This window comes from Anas platyrhynchos, chromosome 4, assembly GCF_047663525.1.
Source record: "Anas platyrhynchos isolate ZD024472 breed Pekin duck chromosome 4, IASCAAS_PekinDuck_T2T, whole genome shotgun sequence".
Taxonomy (NCBI): Eukaryota; Metazoa; Chordata; class Aves; order Anseriformes; family Anatidae; genus Anas; species Anas platyrhynchos.
The window spans coordinates 59927129-59947364 of NC_092590.1; positions in this window are offsets into that span (position 1 = coordinate 59927129).

Genomic DNA, 20236 nt, shown 5'->3' on the forward strand with positions numbered 1-20236 from the left:
AAAAAAAATAAAATAAAATCATATTTTCTGTATCCCCTGAGGAAAACATACTCAAAGAAAATCAAGAGTTTCTTATTTTTGATTCTTGATGTGTAAACACAGTGGGTGCCCACCTGCCCTGTCACACTATTAAGCTTCAGGGGATAATATCACTCTCCAGATGAGTTCAGTTTTGATTTCTCCTAGATGAACAGCAAATATCTTTCAGATTGGAAAACTTTGCTTGGAGATTAAAGGAACAACGACAACAAAAAAATAAAATTTTAAGTGAACACCTACTATACAGTTTGTTTTGTAGCAGTAACAATCTTGGATTAGCTCATAGGGAGTGTCCCACCAGCAGGGCTCATTCCACTTTTAAAGGTGTAGCCAATAAATACATAAATAAATAAATAAATAAATAAATAAATAAAAAGCCTCACTGCTATTTCATATTGAGTGACCTTTCCCAGCTGATCTCCTGCCAAGGAATAAACAAGAACTTTAATACTGTTGGACACTCCAGCTTCTCCTGGACAAAAAATATTAGGCTGTCAAAAGGAACACAGTATCTTGGAGAAAACGTTTTTTAAATAGTTAAACAGTTAGGTGGTTGACCTGAAAATAAGATTGCTAACCAAATTCTTCAGGGTTTTGATGTTTTGTGCATTGTTAGGGACAGATGGCAATTAGGCGTATGGAAGGGTTTGCGGGTAGATGGTGCAAATTTTCTGTGCTGTAGAAAGTATTCAAATTATATATATATATGTATATATATATTATAGGAGTATGATTCAAAAAGAGCAGAGAAAGTGACCTTGTCTTTTGACATAGTTGTTACCATTAGATGGTCACTGGGGATTTACAGCTCTTGTTTTCTTCAATTAAACACATTCTACACTCTTATCAGGATGAATGAACTGATATCAGCCTGTTATTCTGTGGGCTTTAGACTGCTTAGCTGTGGTCAACAGCCTCTGTCTGCACATGCTGTGTCAGAAATGACAAGGATTGACAATATGTATTGCAGAAGGAATCTTTCTGAAGGGATTTGCCCTCAACTTCACTTCTAACTGTACTTTTGTGCTCATTTAAAGTCTTACTGCAAGGTGCACATTTCAGCAAGGTGAGCAGAAGAGAAAAACTCTACCTCTGCCGGTAAGAATTACATATATAGTTCTTTAACATTTGTATTGAAAACATGCTTTATTAATTTTTCACATATGAATGAAATCAGACTTTCATTCCAAAAATGCACAGCTGACTGTTAAAGACACAATAATATTATATCCTTACAATTAAAAGTGGTTTGAAACTGTTCAAAAATCATTTTAACACATACATGTTATCTTGTGAAGCCTTACATAGTCTATGCCTATTTTATTTCTAATCTATTAAACAATTTCATTACATTCAAACTACACATTTTCTCCCATACATATATAAATCTGTGTTAAAGAGGCAGTCTCCAATACAGAATTATTACAGTTTTACTGGTCACATATCTGAACAAAGTTACTTAATTTTATATATTTTATATTGCTATTTCTGTATGAACAAATGTAAATCTGCTTGTCCATGTTTAACTGCATCTTTTTCAACAAGTCACACCATTAGACTTCAGCTTCTTTGAAGACTCCTTAGTATTTGGTATTTATCTCATTTAATGTTAGTAAGCAGTATGTTCAGCTCAGGTCTAATGGTGAGATATATGTAATTTTATTTGCATTAAAAAGAAAACAATCAAAGAAAAAATATTAGTATGTTTTCCTGTGCTTTGTAACTGGTAAACAAAGCAACAAATATAGTTGTTATTCTAAATCTTACACACAACTGAGACAGATATTGCTGTGTCACAAAATCATAGAACCATAGTATAATTTAAGTTGGAAAGGATATCTGGAGGTCATCTAGTCCAAACTCCTGCTCAGAAGAGACCTAGCCAGATCATGTCTATGCACTCCTAGAGATGACTAGTTTCAGTGATACAGAGAATATAAAATACCTCAGCATATGTAAGTAATACAAAGTCTAAATATGTTCTTATGTAAGACAAAAAAAAAACAACAACATTCCTTCCTATTTAACCTCCAATGAAAAATGAGCAGATAAAATTTATGCCAAATGCATAAGAATATTTATAAGTATAGAATATTTATACAACCTATAGAAAGCTATAATGTAATTATTTATTGTTTACTTTTCCTGGACAATTAGACTAATTTTACAAATGCTTAGAAAATCTAGTATAAAAGCAAACAACATGCCATGTTGTGTCCCTCTAAACCAAGTCAGCAAACAGTGAGAAATGCTCACTTTGGGGAGGGAGAAAGTGAGAGTGAGATAACTAACTTCTTTCCAAGACCTCCATAACTTGTATGTTAACTTTACCACAATTCATTTATTAGATTACTTCTGGAAGCATCACAGACTATACAAAGAATCTGGTTTGGTATTTGGTAAAGCTATGACCACATGAGCAACTCGTGAGTTATGGTAGAAGCAAGTTTCTAGGACAAAACAATTGGTGATGAAGACGTAACACCTACACTGATTTTTATCAAAGGGTTATTTCATACTATCTCTTGTTAGATCTGACCCAAACTCCTACTAGCTATTGTTGACTCACTAGGTGAACTCCTGAGAAGTCCATTTTCTAGTTGAGTTTCACCTGAAGTGAATTGAGATTTGTACTGTGAGCCTGCTCTGCAGTTAAAAACAGTGTGATAAATGGGGACGTCTGTCTTTGCTTTAAGAATTCATTTCTCTTCTATCTGAAATACTGACATAGATGTGCCAAAGGAATTAGAATTACAAATATAACTTCTTAAATGGACAATTAAGAACCTAAATTTCTTCCAGGTCCTAGAGGGCAGTCTTAAAAAACTGTTTTACTCTTTCAGCACCTACATTTCTGCTTCTGTTTGTGTCAAAAAATATTACCTGGTTTAGACTACAAACCAATGCTGTGACTGTCTCCTCAGGGTCTTCAACCCCTGTGCTTATCCACCTCCTTAGATCTAAAAGCTGAGTGTGATCTGACTCCACCACTAAGGTAACTTCTGCATCATCAACTGACATGATAGCCACTCATTCAAAATAACTGGAGTGGGTTTTAATAGAATAGTCAAGTTGCTAAGACAGTTAGAGAGTTATATTCAATCAGATCAAGTGTAGTGATTCTTCCTGACAGATTAGATGTAACAGAAGAATATAAACATTTTTGCTGCCTCATGACTGACTACTTTCCAATTAGCTGAGACAGACCATATTAAGACACACTTTTCTCCTGTGTTTAAGTATTAAATTAAACTTGCTTTATTAAGAAAACAAGGAAACAGAGCTACCTGTCATAAATAAAGACAGACACCAAAAGAGTAGAAACACACATTTTTTCCCCACTGTTTCTTATTCATTAGTTTATTGTTTCTCTGTTACCTTCCTTGGTGATTGGATCCTGTTCTGAGGTATCTGATTTCCTGTATCCTTGTTTAGGAAAACTGGGTAAGACTTCATTGTACACTCAGAAAAACAAAACAAGACAAAACAAAAAAAGGTAATATTGGCTGGCACATCGATGCCCACTATTGCAGTATTACAGTAACTAAGTCCTTTTGTAGAGTCAAATGCATCTTTCATTCTTAACTAAAAGTTTTGAAATGCAAACAAACAAAAAGCTGCAGTCCTGATCTCTTTATACTCTTCTTCTTTCTGTTGCTAAAAACCACTTTCTTTCCTACATTTTTCCCCAGAAATGCCATAGGTAAGGTATGTAAGTAGGTAAGGGAATGTTATACAGCTGAGAGTCAGCAGCAAAGAATAGGGACAAGTAATCCCTTTTGCCTCGTACTGCAAGACTTTCACATTTTAAGTTCATTAGTTCATAAAAAGTACAGTAAAATTAGTCCAGTGAAATCTAGCTTTAGAATTATAACAGCTTTTATTAATTATAATCAGTCTTTATCATAGTAAAAACCAGCCTTCTAAACCCTGCAGGCTTAAACTTCACATCTCTCCGACACCTTGTACTAACTGCCATGTCTGGAGAAACAAGGATATTCAACGCACTAGCTGGTACACATAGGAACAAAAAAGTACTTACAGCCAACTCTGTTCACGTTCCAGAAACAGAAATGCAGATCTCATGATGTCAACTCTTGGAATTTATGCATTCCGTCACTGTTATACATGTTCTCAGAATGAGAAATTTTGCAAATCATTCATGGCAAGGATGGCTTTTTTTCCCCCTCAAGAAACTCCATTTTCTGTTGGTTCACTATAGTTAGTGAAATAGAATTCTCTCTATTTATACATATATTTTTGTGTATACACATAAATATGTATATATATACTGGACATATTTGACATTATCCATCATGTGAAAAGCCTGTGAGATTGGTTTGTAGGAAACTGTGGGGGAAAATATCCATACATTCTCACCAGATTGTCAATACAGGTCTTTCGGGTTTTGATAGAAACAGCCCTGGTGTACGTAATGAAAGTGTAAGCAAGCAAGAAGTAAAATGATGGGATTTTTCTTCTTCACAAATGAGTAGCTAAACTAGTATCATTCTGACTCTTCACTTCAGTTGTACTGTCTTGCAAGGGTTGCTGGACTGCACTGCTCACCGTCCATTGTAGGTCCAGAGACAAAAAAGGAGCCTCCAAAAGACCTGTATTTTGTATTCCCACAGTGCTGCTGAATCCTGCAAGAGGTTCCTAAATGAAGTTTCCTAAGTAGAGTCTCAAATCCACAATGATTGTACTAGTTTTTATATGCATCATAGAAGGGAATTGCATTAGACTATCAATGATATATATACATGTATGTGTGTATGTATGTATGGGAAGGAGAAAAAACAGTTGGAAAAAATAATACAACACCATGCAACTACTAGAACAATGTCTAACCTGATCAGAGGTAAAGGTAAAAAGTGCCAAACATCAGTAGGGGTACGGTAAAAAAGGTATAACACGAAAGTTTTTGTGTGTCCTGGGGACAAACACTTCTCTAACTTGTTAGTAATTCATTTCTCTAGCTTGTTAGTAATAGGTAATACTAGTCTACCTAAACTGAGTTTGTTTTGCCCATGATGATAATTGGTGAGTCCTTATCTCAACCCTTGAGCCCTTTTCATTGTATATTCTCCCCCTTTCCCTTTGAGGTGGGTTAGTGAGAAAGCAGTTGTGGTGGAGCTCGGCTGCTCACCTAAGTAAAACCACCACACCCTAAAACGTTGACTCTGTATTTCATTAACCCTGTTTTTATGTAGTGTGTAATTAAGTGCATATACCAAATTACAATCAAATATACTTTGCCATCACTGAATCTTTGTTAAGTTAGGTAAGCTTTGCCAAATCACTACTTTGTATCAATAAACCATATCATTGCTTCTCTCATCCAGATGGGGTGCATATCATTTCCATCTGCAACACCAGCAGTGAAATAACCTAAGAATACTTGCTCTTTGGCTGATTAATACTCCTTATTAAAAATAAGTGGGTATTTTACTTTTTTAACAATATAAGAGCTGGTTACAATCAGTGAGCTGTTGGACTGAAAATACTTGATTCCAGGATACTAAGAAGTAGGTTCAATACTTAGTTGGCTCCTTTGCTCTGCTCAGCATTGTCTAACAGCTCCAATGAACATTGTCCCAAACAGACAAAATGGTGAATTCACTCTCAAGCAGCAATTATCTTCCCCAAAGCTCAGATGGCTTGGACACACCTCATTAACATGTCATGCATACCAGTTTTACTCTTTCACCCAGTTCTACCTTTTTTTCCTTTCCCTGAAGAGCTTTTCTGTTTAGCACAGCCATGAAAAACTCTTGCTAGCTCACTATGGGTCCTTCACACCACATAAATGCTTCAAAGAGCATTTTTGCTGAGTGATTGTATGCGTGCAGCTGTACAGGGTCTGACTGGAATGTTAACTTTCCCTGCAGCAGCCCATATAGTGCTGTGCTCTGCACTTGTAGCTGGAACAGCAGTGTTATCACACCAGTGTTGTGTCTACTGCTGAGCAGTGCTGGCACAGCATCGGGACTCTCTCTAACCCTCCAAGGGGTGGGCAAAAAGTGAGAAGAGAAACATCACCAGGGCAGCTGACCTAAAACAACCAAGGGGATATTCCATACCATATGATGTCACACTCAGCTATAAAAGGTGGAAACAGGAAGAAGAGGGGAGGGGTGGGCTCTTGTGAAAATTTTTGTCCTCCTCCTGTACACCGGCTACGTGTGTTGAGGCCCTGCTTCAAGGACGTGGTCAAGCATTTGTGGGAAGTAGAGAGTAATTTCTTTCTTCTGCACTTCCACATAGCCTTCATTTGTTTTATTTGTTTGTTTTCTTCCCTTTTTTTTCCTTTCCCCCTCCCTTTTCCCCTCTCCTTTTTTTTTCCCCTTTAGTTACATTGTTTAGTTCATAATAATCTTTTTAAATTATTATTATTATTATTTGCCTTTAATTAAATTATCCTTATCTCAACTCGTGAGTTGTTCTTTGCTTTACTTCTTCCCCTCTTCATCTAAGGAGGGGGAGTGAGAGAGCGGTTGTGGTGTTTAGCTGCCCAGCACGGTAAAACCACCACAGCAGCTTAGTACATGTGCCTTTTATTTCTGTTCTAATTGTTTAGATACATAAAACCTGAAACTCCATTGCAGCAAATTTGGCATTAAGGTTGATTTAGATCACTGAGTAGCAATGATGGCATATATGCTTTTTAAGAAGACCTCCACAATTTCCTGATCCATTTTGTTTAGTAAAAGGTAGCAATTAACCATAACAAAACTTGTAATTTCTTACATACTATTGTTAATGAGTCTGTAACTTCAGTTAACAATTTCAGAACACCTATTTAAGCCATGAAAAAAAAAAAAAAGATGAAAAGTGTGTGCATAAAGACTATCACAATTCTTTATTATTAAATTACAAGTATTCAATAAAATACAGTTTGAAGTAAATGGTAGGGAAAATTTTGTAGGCACATTTTTAATGTGTTCACTTTTTAATAATTCTTAGATTTCACTCTTGAAATCAGTTCAGATTTTGACCTTGATCACTCTGTCCACTTACTGTTTTTACACAGTTATTCTTCCTAAAACTGGTAAAATTGTGAACATTTTAAAGGGAACTAACTGTATATATATTTAAGAAAGAATAACATAGGAGGCATTGCTTTGGGGTTCATAATTTTCTTATACATATATATTTCCAAACTTACTTTTTAAATTCTTCATCTAGTTTTGCTAGTGGTAAACAATGAATTTCAGATTATGAGCTTCCATACAGAGGAAATATTATAAGGTTGTATGTTTGTTTCAATATCGCGGATGTTTTGAAAATTGAAAAAACAATCTGAGAGAGCATTCTATATGTGAATAATAATAACAACAACAAAAGAAGTGTATCTATAGTAGTATTTTCAGCCTTTTTTCTTATGCAGATACATCTTATGCCTAGTGATAGAACATGCAGGGGCCTAAAAATAGAGTTCCGATTTTGAAAGTACATGGTACCAAAGAATATCAGAATTATTTACGATAACTCTTACAACTACAACATCTTCTGCAATATTAGTCTTATGGCTTGCTCTGGGCTACCTGGTCTTGCTATTCCTTTTCCTAAATTCTTTCACTTGCAGGACTCCAGATTGCAAATGTCTGCTTGTTTTCTGAGCAGACAATAAAGTCAGGCAAAAATGCCAGGAGGCCTTCATGGATGAACAAGGAACTCCTGGTCAAACTGAAACACAAAATAAAGCCTACAGAGGGAGGAAGCAAGGATAGGTAAACCAGAAGGAATACAGAGATATTATCCAAACAGCCAGGGATCAGGTTAGGAAAGTTAAAGCCCAGATAGAATTAAATCCGGCCAAGGGCATCAAAAGTGCAACAAAAACAGCTTCTACAAGTACCTCAATGACAAAAGAAAGACTATTGATAATGTGGGCCTTCTCCTGAAAGAAAATGGAGACCTTGTTACTGGGTACAGTGAAAAGGCCAAGGTACTGAATGTCTTTTCTTTGCCTCAGTCTTCACCAGCAAGACTAGCTTTCAGGAGTCCCAGATCCCAGAGTCCAGGATGAATGGCTGGAATAAGGAAGATGTAAGAGGATCAGGTCTGAGAATATTTGAACAAACCAGACATTTGCAAGTCCATGGGCCCTAACTAATGGAATGAACATGCAAGTGCTGAGGAAGCTGGCAACTGTGATTGTTAGGCCACTCTCTCTTTGCTTGATCATGGCAATTGGGAGAAATGCTTGAAGACTGGAGGAAAGCTGATGTCACTCCTATCTTCAAGAAGCACGAGAAGGATGACATGGGGAGCTACAGGTTGGTCAGCCTCACCTTGATCCCTGGGAAAGTGATGGAGCAACTAAGCTTGGAAACCTTTTCCAGGCTCATGAAGGAGAAAAAAATTATCAAGAGTAGTCAGCATTCCTCACCAACCTCATAAGCTTCTATAATGAAATAGTCTGATAGATGAGGGGGGAGGTGTATATATTGTCTTCCTGGACTTCAGTAAGGCCTTCGACACTGTCCCCCATAAGATCCTCTTAGAGAAGCTGTTGGCTGGATGAGCAGATGGTGAGGCAGATCAAAATCTGATTAAATGGCCAAGCCCAGACAGTAGTGATCACTGGTGCAAAGTCTAGCTGGAGGCCAGTAATGAGCAGAGTAACCCAGGGGTCAATATTGGGTCCAGTCCTGTGTAACATCTTCATTAATGATCTAGACAAGAGAGTAGAGTGCACCCTCAGTAAATTTGTGGATGACATGAAACTGGTGGGAGTGGCTGATTCATCAGAGGGCCATGCAGCCATACAGCAGAATCTTGACAGGCTGGAGAGGTGGGCTGACAAATAGGACCTAGGAGTCTTTGTGGACACCAAGTTGAACACGTCAGCAATGTGCTCTTAGAAGGCTAATTGTATTGCTTGTATCAGGCAAAGCATCCCTCGCCAGCAGGTCAAGAGATCCTTCCCCTCTACAAAGTATTGGTGAGGCTGCGCTTGGAGAACTGTGTCCAGTTTTAGGCTCCCCAGTAAAAGAGAGACATGGAAAGCATCCAGCAGAGGGATACCAAGATGATCAAGAACCTGTCCTATGAGGAGAGGCTGAAAGAGCCTCTCTGTTCAGCCTGGAGAAGAGAGAAGAGGAGGGCCAAAGGGGATCTTACCAACATCTACAGATACCTGAAGGGAGGGTGGAAAGTGGAGAGAGACATGTTATTTTCAGTGGTGCCAAGTGCAAAAACAAAAGGCAATGAGCACAAACTGAAACACAGGAAGTTCTGTCTAAACATCAGGAAGAACTTCTTTACTGTGCAGGTGATGGAGCTTTGGAACAGGTTGCCCAGATAGTCTGTGGAGTCTCCGTCTTTGAAGATCTTCAAAAGCCATTCGGACATGGTGCCAGACAACCTCCTGTATGTATCTAGTCCTTGAGCAGGGGGGTTGCCCTGCTCAAGACCTCAGATGACTTCCAGAGGTCCCTTCCAACCTAAAAATGATTTTGTGATTCTGTGTGTGTGCTTGTTTCTCGTACTCTGCTTGCTAGAAGTATAAAAAGAAATTCAACTTCTGAGTTTATTGTTGCCCAATAAATTTCTTACATTGTTCGAGTCACTGTTGTTTTGTTGTTGTTGTTGTTTTTAAACCTAGTTTGACATTGACTCTGTTCCCAAAGAAGAGAAAAATCATTGACATTTAGAAATTGTTCCCTGTTATGCAGTAATGTTTCTTCTCATCAGAGAAAATAAACAAAACACAGATTGTCAAATAGATCTTTCAAAATGTCACTCAGAATTTTCATCTCAATTTTACTTGTTCTTATCTTGAAACTAAATACTAGCCCCACTGAAGACAGTGTTGAACTCCCTTTCTATAATGTCAGCCACAAAGCATTTTGTGGGTGGCTTATGCTTCTTACTGTTTTTTCTAAATACATCTTACCAAATGCTGTTATCCTGTCACAGAGGCTTTCTAAGACTGACCATGGTTAACTACGTACTATTCAGAGGAAAAGATTTACAACCCTCTGTTGTAATGTTTGGTAGAAGAAGCCTGGCTGAAAGTGCTTCTTAGAGGCACTGTAAGTTAATCTCAGTTCCTTGTCTGAATTGCCCCTTGCTCATGTAAGACACTTTGAATGTCAGTCTTCTGCTGGCATAGATTTTCTATCTAACAACAGAAAGACAATTAACATATCAGCCAAATTCTTTGGAGAAATAAGATTCAGAAATACACAAAAAAAATCACACACACATGTACATAGGCAAACATGCACACAGAGTTAACATCACTGTTTCCCACTGCGTTGGGTCTGTCTGGGATAGAGTCACCTTTCCCTGCAGCAGTCCACACAGTGCTGTGCTTTGCACTCATAGCTGGAACAGCACTGATACCACTCCAGTGTTGTGTCTATTGCTATAGAGTGCTGTAGTGCTGCCACAACATCAGGACTTCATCCAAGCCTCCAAGAGCCAGCAGGTTGGGGGTGGGCAAGTAACGGGGAGAGGGCATCACCAGGGCAGCTGACCTAAACCAACCAAAGGAATATTCCATAACACTTGATGTCACACTCAGCAATAAAAAGGCAGCTCTCATGGGGGAGAGGGCTGTCCTCCTGAACAACTGCTACTCATTTGGAGGCCCTGTTTCCCAGAACGTGGCCGAATATTGCTCATTGAAGGGAAGTAGAGAATAATTTTTTTCCTTCTCTCTGTGCTTCCGTATGGCCTTATTGTTTCTTTTGTTTCTTTTTCTTCCCATTTCCTTTCCCTTTAATTAAACCATTCTCATCTCAAACCTCAAGCTCTTTGTGTTGTATTTTCTTCCCCTTCCTCTTTGAGGATAGGTGGAGTGAGAGAGTGGTTGTGGTGGAGCTTGGCTGCCCACCCAAGTAAAGCCGCCACACCCACCAATCTGAAAGGGCCTTTTAGAGATTCTTCAAAGATATCAGGCAATAAGTCTTCTGTTAAAGCCCACCAGGAAGCTTCTCACACCTTTAGTCTGAACATCATGTAGTCATACAATACAAACATCACCAAATCTCTAGAATGCACAGGCTGGGCTTAAGGCTGTCAGACTGCTCCTATACAGCAACAGAAGCTTCTTCTCAGCACTACAAAGATGGTGAAGGGTCTGGAGGGGAAGACATACGAGGAACAACTGAGGTCACTTGGACTGTTCAGCCTGGAAAAAGGAGATTGAGGGGAGATATCACTGAGGTCTACAACTTCCCCACAAGGGAGAGCAGAGGGGCAGGCATTGTTGCATTGTTCTCTTCTCTCTGATCACCAGCAATAAGGTCACCAAAAAAAAAAAAAAAAAAAAAAAAAAAAAAAGGAAAGGAACCTGTTCCCAAACCTCAGGAAACAGTTTAGGCTGGATATCAGGAAAAGGTTTTTCAGTGAGAGGATGGTTGGGCACTGGTACATACTCCCCAGGGCAGTGGTCACAGCACCAAGACTCCCAGAGTTCAAGAAGCATTTGGACAACACTCTCAGACAGACAGTCTGATTTTTTTGGTGGTCCTGTGTAGAGTCAGGTGTGGACTCAGTGATCCCTGTGGGTCCCTTCCAACTCAGGACGTTCTATGATTCTGTAATTCTATCATTCTAATATCTACCTGAGAATAACCAACCCGTAGGAAAATTGCCCTAAAGAATATAAGCAATCTTTTAATGTTTTGTTGAAATTGTGAAATTGTGCATTAAACTTAAACCCAGAAAGTGAGATCTGGAATATCTGCAAGCTTTTGTAATTGTTGTTTTTTAAAAAGTAAAATCCTTTAGCTTCATGGTAGCTTTTCAAAGGGATATTATGAAGTGAATACTTTGGAGTCAATACGGATTGACAAAGAGCACCTCTGTAAGTGGCTAGCTGTTTTGTTTAGCTAATGAAAGCAGTAGCTGAAAATGGAAACTAATCAAGTTCAGACAGGAAATAAGACATTCTTTACATTAGGAGAGCAGTATCGTTGTAACAACTTTACTTCAAGTCTCTTCCCTTCTTTGAAGCCTTGATGGAAAAGGCATTAAGTTCAGGCTTGTCTGTTTTCTTGTTTGTTTGTTTGTTTTTCAGCTGTTTAATATCAGCTGTATCAGCTGTTTAATAAAAGCTGTTCCCTCTCCCCTCAGGCCCCACTTTCTTTATGTCAATATTCACATGCCTTTTTAATATATACACTAAGGTTCATCCAAAAGTGACAGCTTCCTTTCATATACCATTGAGTGAAATGCAATTTAATTACATAATTACATGTGCTTAGTAAATAAATTTAAAGAAAAAAAAAAAAAAAGAGAGAGAGAGAGATTGGGGGAATCTATTCGAGTAAACAAACTTCTCACTTTCTTGTTAAAAACAGATTTTTTTTCCTAAACTTGATTTCGTTGTGAGAATACCTGTATGCCATGTACAGCTAATGAACTGTCCCTACAGCCTTTGTGAAACAGGGTGTATAAAACCTAAGAAAGTGAGTCCAGATTTCCACAGAACACACAAAATGCTCCTTGTATCTTTAAAATGTTAACTTTCAATGAAAACCTGAGTATGAGAAAATTGTTTGAAAATAGCAAAAGCAAGGTGTTCTGGTAACCTTCAAATGTTATGCATTTATATAAAATGAAATAGAGATGAAAATTAGCTTAGAATTTACTTGTGTTCTACTGTAGATTTCAACTGTTTCAATGGTATTTTACAGTTGCAGATAAAAAGTAGCAGGAATCTATGAGATTAGCTCCTAATCTCCCAGAAATTGAGGTACTGAATTGATGGCACTGCCATATTAGTATTCTAGAATTTAAGGTCTAGGATCAGCAGTTCCAAAACTGTTCCTGAAGCAAGAGCTTATAAAAGCTTCTGCAGTAGCATGTCAGCTGCAATTATTTTAAAATTGTTTTATATCTAAATCACAGGAATGACATTATATCATCAACTGCTGAGCTATTGAATCACATTTAAAAACTACATGGGAAAATGTACTGTAGTATCTGCATTTAGGATCACCAGATGTGTTGATGAGTAGCAAAGGAAAGGTAACTGAGGGACAGACTCCAAAGCTGAAAAATTATTCCCACAGTTTTGAATATTTAGCTAGGGGCTGCAGAGTCAGTAAGCAGCAAGCACAATTTCCTGAGTTTAAATTAGACACCATGAGCCCTAAGATAGTAATAAACAGGGCTACTATTTTAAGGCCTAATTCAAACACCAGCTCTAATACTAATTTCAGCTACAGCTAACAACTCATGGCCTCCAGAACTGTTGGCATCTTAGCCTTGACAGGAGAAGCCAGGTAATTTGGTTTCTGCCACAGTTTTGACAGGCCAGTACAGTCTTTTAGTGGACATGTTAATATTAATATTAGATCAAGTTGAATCACAAAGTAAATACTGAGGCTAGAGTGAGGTTTGCATTTAAAATTATGGTTCAGTCAGCAGATACACTACTAAACCTCAAAACACAGGACAGGATGTTCTGACAGATATATTTAATAACATTTCTTGACTGTATTTATCAGTGGCTGGCTATAAAGGATGGAGACAGAACAGAGTTTCAGATCAGATGCACACACAGAAAACTGCACAAAAATCTCAGTTCACCATTACACTGTAGCCAGATCACAAAACTGACATGAGAGTAGTGAAAACTAAGCAGTGTTTGAGTATTTGTTCCTGGATGAGACACCAAGGTTATAATTAGTATTGTGTGTAAAATTACAGTTAGTCTTGGGAATAAAATGGTTAGAATAAATTTATTGCAAATACAGCAGTCTAAATTAAGGATGGATGTTTGACATTACAAATGCTTTATAGTGCACTTTAAGGTGATGGTTCAAGAGCAGGATACTATGAAGAATAAAAAAGGTTGGAAAGGTTGGAAAAAGGCTAAAGGTTGGAAATACGTTAGTTTGAGGACAAATAATTCATTTTACTGCTTGATTCTGTGACACCCACAAAACTAGTCTGGGTATTCAAGTCCCAAAGAATATTTTAATTTTGAGAGGTGAAGGATAAGGTCACTGTTGGACTGGATTAGGATTGAGTGTGGGAATCCAGTCATCAGGAATAGAAGGTTTTAATATATTTCCAAATTCTGTGAGGCCTATGAAGACAGTGAAATATAATCACTCCAAATCAAATTATGAAACATTTATGAAACACCACATTATAACTGAGAATAGAGATAAAATTAGGCTTAGAACCATTTCTGGTTGAAGAGCTCAGATTAATGCACTCACAAGGCTTAAATTATGTGAGTGAATACATCCCACAATAACATGTGTGGTGGTTTTACTCCACAATTGCTCTCTCATTCCCCCTCCTCAAAGGGAAAAGGGAAGAAAATACAATGAAAAGGGCTCAGGGTTTGAGATAAGGACAGGGAGATCCCTAACCAGTTATCATCACGGGCAAACCAAACTCAGCATAGGGAGATTAATAAAATGTATTGCCTATTCCTAGCAAGTGAGAGACAAAGGAAAGAAACTAAAAACACCTTCCCCCCATTCCACCTTTTTCCACCTCTTGCGGAAATCAGCACAGAGAAACAGGGAATGACTGTGGTCAGTCCCTAACACCATCTCCGCTGCTCCTTTACTCTCTGCCCCTGCTCCATTGTGGGGTCCCTCCCACAGGATGCCATCCTTCCTGAACTGGTCCTGCAGGGGCTTTCTACAGGTAGCAGCTCTAAAAGAACTGCTCCCACATGGTTCCGTACCACAGGGTCCATCCATCAGGAGCAAACTGCTCCAGCACAGGTCCCCCACAGGTGGCAGCTCCCACAGACCCCCCTACAAGGGCTCCTCTTCACAGGCTGCAGCTCCTGGGGCCTGTTCCTGCAGGGGCTCTCCATGGGCCACAGCTTCCTCCAGGCCACATCCACCTGTTCCACTGGGGGCTCCTCTACAGGCTGCTGCATGGAGATTTTTTGCTTTATTTTTGGCAATTGTTTGTTTTTTGTTTGTTTAATTCAAATATTTATTTTTTGTTTGTTTATTTGTTTCCTTTTTTTTTTTTTTAGATAGAAAATAGGGTATAGAACATTATGCTACCTTGTTGATAGTACTGAATTAAATAGGAGTTATCTGCTTGCCTATCTTCCTCCAAATTTACAAAAACCTCTTAGTACATGCTTGAGTCTTAGTGTTATTTGCATGTGTTCAGAATTACGATTCTGCAATTAAATTTTCATTAATTTTGCCACTAATGTTTATTCATCTAAAAAGTCATTGAAGATTCTTTATTGTTACTTTCTTGCTTAAAACTACTTGGTCATTTGAACTGATGAGCAAAAGCAATAACTTACATGTCTAGCCACACAACATAAATGATGTCTAGTCAAGGCAAATGGTTGGAACAACCAACAGAAGGTAAGTGTCAAGGTGGTTTAAAAATTCAAATTGCTAGTATATTTCCATGGCTTTGATAGACAGCAGAAGCATAAATACAATAAAGTTATAACTTAACAAGAGAAACTATTGAAAATAGTGCTCTGTAGAATGGATTAGAAAGTGTAAACAACCACATACAAGATTAAGTGTGTGACCATCGTTAATTCCCTGCTTCTGCTCTAGCCTTGTACGGGCACTGATGTGAAGGAATACAGCATTAGCTGCATTTCTGAATGTGCTAGCCAACATTATAGAAATGTATATGACTATAACATTTTTTCATGGGAACAAGCTTGTTCTTCCTCAGAATACATTGTCATTTATGCCCACATAAGCCACAGATGGGTATATTTGGATTCTTATATCCTTATATTAATATCAATTGTAGTGAGCAAGTCTTAGGAAAGTTTTACTCAATACTTGTACTATGTCCAGTGATATGTTACAGTTATTTCTAAAGCCTAGTATATAAAATTGTTTGCTATTTTTTCTTCATTTACATAGTCTGAAACTGCACAAACTGGTTGTGAATAGTTTACTCTGCATGCTGAAATTGCAGTGGTTACTCGTAATTGAACATATAACTCAAATAGTACAGTTTCAGTTTCCTGGCTGAATGTCTGTAGGTCACAAATAGAGAGCAGTCTTGAAAACAATCAATGTTGCCTATACTGTATCACTGAAAGTTAGTCTTTGTTATGTAAAGTTAAAAAATAATTAACCCTTTGACTTGTTCATATCTCTCAGATTACTCTTGGGGAAAAAAATATTGAAGGATTTACCATGAAATTCACATATAATTTATTATATGAATCCAAACTTATTCTGCTTGCAATATACTCCTAATTGTTTAGAGTGGAGTCAGGTCATCTTTAGACTGAGATTACACATTTAAAAGAATTCAAAATGGGATTTTAGGAACCCCAGCCTCCTACTGCATCAGTTGCATTCCAACTGAGTTACTTTGGCTGAGACAAAGTAATTCCAGGGCAGAAGTGGATCTGCCTTTGAGGATGGATTAAATCTTTCTATGTGATCCTTAGTTGTCCAGAAAGTATGTGCACTTAATTTCTCTCTGTAATTGTTACAACATGAGTTAGTAGCAAAACCCAATGCAAGGAGGATGCATGCCTGATCCTAATTAAATTATTACTAAAAATAAAATAATTATATTTCATCAAAAAATAAAAAGCAAAAAATACTCTGTACTTTTCCAGGACACAGATTCCAATAACTTTTATTAGTTTTACTAAAAATGACAATATATATGTATATATATATATATATTCCATAAAGGAGCTCTTGTGATTATAAACCGTATTTTTATATTTGAGAGTAAAGATCCCTTGCTTTAGAAGCAAAGCTGGTAAGGACTATAATAGAAGGTAGATGTTCTGTTTAGAGAAACTAAAGATAGCAATGATTCAAATTTTATATTGTTTCATAAGACAAAAGGAATCACCCACTATCTTTCTCCCCCATCATGCTCAACAGATCACAGCCAATTCCACCCTTACTATGAGCTGCCTCCTGATTACCCATTCAGAAGACTAACAAAATTCAGATGATTTTTACATCTGTCTCTCTCTCAAAAAAATGGAGTAGCATTCTATTTAGGACATTGGACCATGTTTTAGACATAGAAGTTTTTAAACAATAGCAACCACATTTTAAAAGGCTTTAAAGGATCTGATCTTCACTGAAGTTAAAGACTTCAGGAAACATCTGAAGCTATACACTATCCCCCAGAATGAAATTCAAATGTAATTTAGTCACTTTGTTGAAAGAGACAATTTTTAAAAAACCCATCCTAACCCACAGAGTCAATTTTTCTGTTAAAACTTCTTTTGTAATCTGCACAACTTGTGTTCCTCCAGAAGGGTATCACGGACTGAATGTCCACATACCTACCTATAATACAAAACAATTATGGATTACCAAAATCATAAATCAGATTCACTCAATGTCCAGTATGATTGGTATAATCAACAAACAGCAAGCACTCCTGTCAACTCAACACACGCTCTTGGAGAAATGGCTCCCATCTTGTATCAGTAGTCTCACAATTTGCCTGGGATGTGGAAAAAAGAAGTGGAAGCTGTTGTGAATTGAATAACAAACAAGGGTCTGACCCTCCTTTTCCCTGGTGGGAAAAGCATTCCCTGCTTTTAAGTCTGAGGCTTTCTGTCTTGTTTGTACCCACCTGTGCTACATCATAGCTCTGACAGCCACACATGTTCCTAGTCCTTTATCTCCCTGACCCAGGCCTGGATATGACTTTTTGGTGTGACCTTGACTCATCGTGATGGATTTGCTGATTGATCACTGGTCTGCAGCTGGCCCTGAACCTTTTTTCTGGATCTGATTCTGACCCTGATTTTCTTGGTTCAACATCCTTGCATGTAAGGCCACTGCCCTGTCTGTCTTTGTGCCACCCTCATTCCCTGCTCCTATTCCTTTGTAGAGGAGCAACCTGCTTTTGCATCTCCCTGACAAGCCCTTCTCTTGAGCTGCAACTTTTACTGGGATTGTATTTTGATATTTTAGTCTACATGAATCTGTGAATTGTTAGACTTGATAGAAACTACAGAAACATAGTTCAAGGCTACTTCTTAATTAAGACCAGGCATGTTGACTTCCCTTCCTTTGGAGATTCAATGTTTTTGAAGTGACTGGTTCTTAACGCAGGTCTGTTTAATTCTGTTTTCAATAACAACAGTCATTGCTGTTCTCTTTCTCCATCACAACATCTAAACTCCTTTTTTGAAATGGTCCCTAGATGTCTGTGAACCTGGACCTCAGTACTATGTAGGGAGCTGTATTGTCTGTAGAATGCAAGTATGTGACAAACACATATTTAAGTATATTCTCTGTCTTTTGATATGAAATACACACTATTTCTTGTAGTATAGCAACTGGTAATGTGTTAAGTTTATCCAAGCTTACACTATATGAACATTTTGCGCAGACATCAGAGAGATGTTACAGGCCATGTTCACTAAAAGGTGTTAGTCTAGATTTTCATCTAATCTCAGATATGTACATAATGCTATTCATGTTAGCCTGAGGACAGCATGGCACAGGAGCAGAGAGAAGTACAATAACACAGTGGGGGATAGAATAGATTAAAACAGCAAATGAGGAGAGAATTTTCAAAAATTATGGAACTAGTAGAACACATTAAAATAAGAATGTGTGAAAGTCAAAGGAGAAATAAACCATGGTTTATGAAGGAAAATAACATTGACCCAGAAAACCTAAGTAACCAATACGACCAATATCTGGAAGAGATGCAAAGGGACAGTTTAATAATACATTACTACAAAACACAGCTTAGCTGCTTTGCCTCTTCTGTGGCTAGTGCTAATGTGTTCCATGAAATTCAAAGATGAAGGATATGACTAATTCCGTATTTAATGTAAAGTCTTCCAGTAAGGTTTCTTTCTAATTACACTGTTTATAAGATAGAGGGAAAAAAAAAAAAAAAAAAAAAAAAAAGAGAGAGAGAGAGAAAAAAAAAAACTCAGCTTTTTACTATCTGCATACTTAAGAGACAGTAAAGTTAAACCACATGGATAAGAAGGTTAAATATGAAGATCAGTATTATATCCTTGCTTAAAATAACATTTACATCATAGTTCCTAATAATTGTTATGCAAAATCTGTATTTTCGCACCTTTCATTAATTCTACTTTTTTTAATAATGTTTCCCAAGATTGTTTTGTCCTATATTTTCCCAAAAAACTTCACAGCAGAAAGTACAAGAACAGTTTCTATTCCAGCTAAGCTATGCTTAAAGACATGCCTACAAATGCATGAAGACATCTACTTTTCATGAAGACATCTACTTATTTATGAGTCGTATCCATGCCGCTAATTCAACTTTCACATAAAGTCACTGACGAACAGGTAAGTGATAATTTACTACCATGATATCTAACCAAAGACTAGGATTCTATGCTACAGACCCTTTTATGGATTCTTAGACACATCTATGAGCACTTCTAAGAGGAATTCTTCTTGTTTTCAACAGTTCTATTTCTTCAAATTAAATATATGTTAAAAAGATTTGCTCAAATGCACAAGCAGATCTCTTTTCTGGTAAGCATTCTATTTACCAGGAAAAAAAAAAAAAAAAAAAAAAAAAAGAAAGAGAGAGAGAGAGAGAGAGAGAATTTGTTTGAATAAATCCCACTTGAAGTAGTTTCTTATGGAAATTCAGCTTCAAAACTCTCAAAGAAAGATGAATTATATATATTTTTTTCATTAATTTAACTGGGTAAGAAAGGACTTTTGGGGTATTTTTTTATGTTTTTTGTTTGTTTTCATTTTTCATCTTAACATTCTGATTGTCAAATCTCACATTCTCAGAAAGGGAAAAAAATGATTAGCGATGATATGGGCCAGACGTCCCTGGAGGATTCTCTTGGCAGAGCAACTTCTCACAAATGTGATGTTTGAACTGCTCAACTTTCTGCAACATATCTGTCACTACTGATGACTGAAAATCCCAAAATGTCATTATGCCAGTCATATATTTTACTGTATAAACCTGGATACTATATTCATTACCAGGTTTGGTGGGATGACAGGTTGACCATGAGCCAGCACAGTGCCCTTGTGGCCAAGAGGGCCAATGGGATCCTGGCCAGCAGGTCAATGGGGGGTGATTCTCCCCCTCTACTCTGCCCTGGTCAGGCCTCATCTGGAGTACTGTGTCCAGTTCTGGGCTCCCTGGTACAAAAAAGACAGGGATCTCCTGTAAATTGTCCAGCAGAGAGCCACAAACATGATACTGGGCCTGGAGCATCTTCCTTATGAGGAAAGGGCAAGAGACCTGGGTCGGTTCAGCC